Source organism: Sinocyclocheilus anshuiensis, unplaced genomic scaffold (assembly GCF_001515605.1).
Source record: "Sinocyclocheilus anshuiensis isolate Anshui unplaced genomic scaffold, SAMN03320099.WGS_v1.1 scaffold332, whole genome shotgun sequence".
NCBI lineage: Eukaryota > Metazoa > Chordata > Actinopteri > Cypriniformes > Cyprinidae > Sinocyclocheilus > Sinocyclocheilus anshuiensis.
Window position 1 is genome coordinate 1,719,812 of NW_015554181.1, and position 3,758 is coordinate 1,723,569.

Genomic DNA, 3,758 nt, shown 5'->3' on the forward strand with positions numbered 1-3,758 from the left:
AAGAACAACATTAACAACAGGAGGATGGAGGACGCTGTGATCGGAGCTGTGTTTTTGTTGTGTCTCGTGGGTTTCACAATAATGGACATGGAATGTCGACGTATATATAGCGATTGAAAGAACGGAAAGGAGGACTAAGAATCTCCAACGACAACTGGCAGTGCTACATTTGCTACAAGTGCCTGCACTTCAGCGTCCGTCCATCTATTGCTGTTCTCCATACTTGCGAAATAAGTTGACACAATGTTTACAGTATGTTTACACGGCGTTTTAAATCATGGTGGGTGAGGGCGTTTTCGTACGCGTTTGGCCGATCAATGTCTACTTACGTCACGATTAGTACCAGTTGTGCTGGTTAGAGCCTGCTCCGGAGTAGGAGCTAATTTGGTTCTCGAAAAAGGCAGTCCGGTACTAAAATCGCCAAAAAGTGGGTAGTTCCACAATTAGTTCTGGTACTATGAAAAGGTTCCCGCGGTGCGAAAGGCCCTTATGAGAATAATTGTGCCAAAAGAACACTTTTTTTTTCCATGAAGCACACCGAATGAGGTAATCGAATAATGTAATCTCTCTAAGATTAATATTATGATTGAATCCATCATTAAGGCATTAAGTTAAAATCTGAAACCTCTATTCATAATATTGCTTTCTCCATTGAAAAAGCCATCTTGTCTGAATCATGAGAGAAATATGCACAGATCAACATTATTATGGACTATGGACTTGTATAGCTGGAAGCAATGGTTTGAGGTTAAAATGTCTACTAAATGATGGATTTGTTTCTTACGAACACGCAGCTTTTCACTTCACCAGACGTTAACTGGTGGACTGGAGTATTGTGGATTATTGTGATGTTTTTATCAGCTGTTTGGACTCTCATTCTGACGGCACCCATTCACTGCAGAGTATCCATTGGTGAGCAAGTGATGCAATGCTACATTTCTCCAAATCTGATAAGCAAACAAACATATCTACATTTTGGATGGCATGAGAGTAAGGAAATGTTTAGCAAATTTTTATTTTTGGGTGAACTGTTCCTTTAACAGATCTTTTTAAAATCCCTATGGGAAAAATACTTCCGGAACAAAGCTACTGAAAAGTGGGCGGACAATGTTGCACTCTATTGTGACACTTGCTTTAGCAGACACCTCTAGTTATTATCTCAAGAAGAAGCAGGGGCATGATGCAACAGACAGAAAGAAAACAATAAAATGCTTAAAGGTATCAAGATAACGTCTCGGTTACGTATGGTAACCCTCGTTCCCTGAAGGAGGGAACGGAGACGTCACGTCGGATGACCGACGAATTGGGATCCGACATGACGTCGGGAGTGACCGACTGAAAGGGAACCATGATGACATTTGTTATCCTTGCGACCTTTGATCTTACAGCAGCTGTGTGTATCATCACAACACTGTCTAATGTGGGTCAGTAATATCTGCTTCAAAAGCATTTGAGAGCAGAAGGTGAGTCAGTAAAGCTCATTGACATTTGACCCTCACCGCTCACTCTAGTCCAGGTTAAGCCATTCATTTTGACATTGTTAGGCATGACCCAGTGACCAAAGTATACCACAAACTAATCCAAGCACGACTGGTTAAACTGTTTTAGTTAGCTTCCGCAGGTATATGTTTGGCAAACAGCAACTGTAAAGATATTTATATTCACACAGCTCAGCACCCTTTCTTTCTCTGAAATACAGCTCTCTTATCTTTTGTCATATACTGTATATGGATATATATATATGGATGTATATGGACAAATAATGAACAAATAGGGTTAAAATAAAAAAGCATGAAAAAAATAACTTAAACTTTTAAACTTTAGTTCAGAGATTTTTGTTTTTCAGATGTTGACTGTTGACCCCCATGCAAGAAGAGTTATAAATAAATAAATATTCATAGATATTAAAATTATATAAATATTCTTAATGTTACGTTGAGATGTATGCGGTGTATATGCATCTCTCTCTCTATTATTTCTATCTAATATTTCTATAATTGTAATATTATAAATAAAAATATTATATATATATATATATATATATATATATATATATAAATACTAAATAATGTTTTCATCTAATTTCAGTTTTTTTACTTCTATTTGTGATGTACAAACTGGTCCGCTCATGGAATTGAACACCTACAGGGTTTGTAACGCCTATTGACTCACTCACTGGAGTGTTAGCACCTCCCGCTGTGTGTCGTCTTGTCATCTGGGCTGATGGAAACCTCCCATCCATCTATCTTTTATAATGAGTGAAGTCACTCCCCCACTACCTCCAAATTTAATAAATAAATAAATTAAAATAATTAAATGTGTTTAGATGTTAAATATATATTTATATTTATAATAAATGTATTACATTTAGTATAGAGTGTAAATGTTTTTAGATGTTGACAACCATGTTAAACCAAGAGTTTAGTATATAAAATAAATAAATATATAAGTAAAATAAATAAATACATTGTATATATAAATATTTAAATAAATATAGATCATTTTTAGATATTAATTATATAATATATTTATATGTATATTTATATTAAACATAAATATAGAATATAGTGTAAATGTTTTCAGATGTTGACAACTATGTGAAACCAATGTGAGTTTATACATAAATAAATTAGTCACTTTTTTATATTTGAATTACCTATTACCTAATAATTTCTCTTAAATTTACTTATATAAATATTTAAACAATATTGTATATGTATGGAAAGCCACTTGAATACCAAAAGTGTCCCTTTAAATATAATAGTATTACTAATAATAGCTTATTATAAAATTAAAAAAAGTATTCATCTAATGCAGTTTTTTATCACGTTTAAAGCGAACTCTCCTGCAGTTTAATGAAGTACTCTGAATGAGGTGTCTGTGTTGGACAGGAGGACTGATATCCAGCATGTCCAGCTCTGGTCAGAGAGACTGTGTGCTGGTCATTGTTCTCATGAGAAACACGTGCACCCCAGAAAACACACTTTTAAACAGAAATAAAGCCATGGAGGACAAACCTGCAGCTGAACAGCATCTTAAGATGTTGCATGCAAGACACAGACATCATAATTTAAACAGAAGCCTCATATGAATGGCAGCTCTGACATACTGTATGAATTATGTATGTTGACAATAACATCTGCTGGCGCAAACGATTGCAATATGTCTACTTATATGCATGTATATGTGTGTCTTTTACCTTTTTGAGGCACTTGACTGTTGATTAAAAGAAGGTGTCACTCCATCGATGCTTTAAGCTTTTTCCTCCGCTTGAAAGTTGCAAGAGATATTCCCCAAAAACACTTCAAATATTCTTAAAAGTACTTCAGAAAAGGTGTAATAACAGAACCAGAGCCCGAGTGTCGTCAGTGTTACTGTGAATACAGCAGCTCTTTAAAACTTCATGTACTCTGCTGGTCAGGAAAGCAGGTTTGGTTCCAGCGCGGAAAACCTAAGTCCCGTGGATCTGTTCGCACGTTAGATCTGGCGTCTGCGTTAAACTGTGTGCTTGTTCGGCGTCCATTCAGTTTCTCCTCCGGACTGAAGGGGATATCGTCATGTGTGTGAAGTTTCCCGCGGTCTCTAGAGTCTCTCAGTTTCAGTCCAGTGAAGTTTGTGCGGTTACTCACATGATTGTTTCGCGTTACACACACCAGTGTGAAACACGCTGAAACATTGTAGCGCCGCTGTTGCTCAAACACACACACACACACACACACACACACACACACACACACACACACACACACACACACACA

General features: G+C 36.4%; 1 protein-coding gene across 1 annotated transcript in view; it reads right to left on the minus strand.

Moving 5' to 3' along the window:
* The window catches only part of LOC107671028 (uncharacterized), a 52,245-nt gene extending 48,562 nt beyond the window's left edge, over positions 1 to 3,683 (minus strand). The window contains exon 1 of the mRNA XM_016463862.1: positions 3,200 to 3,683. The gene's annotated coding sequence lies outside the window, so the exon portion shown is untranslated. The remainder of the gene's footprint in view (positions 1 to 3,199) is intronic.
* Positions 3,684 to 3,758: the final 75 nt, after the last annotated feature.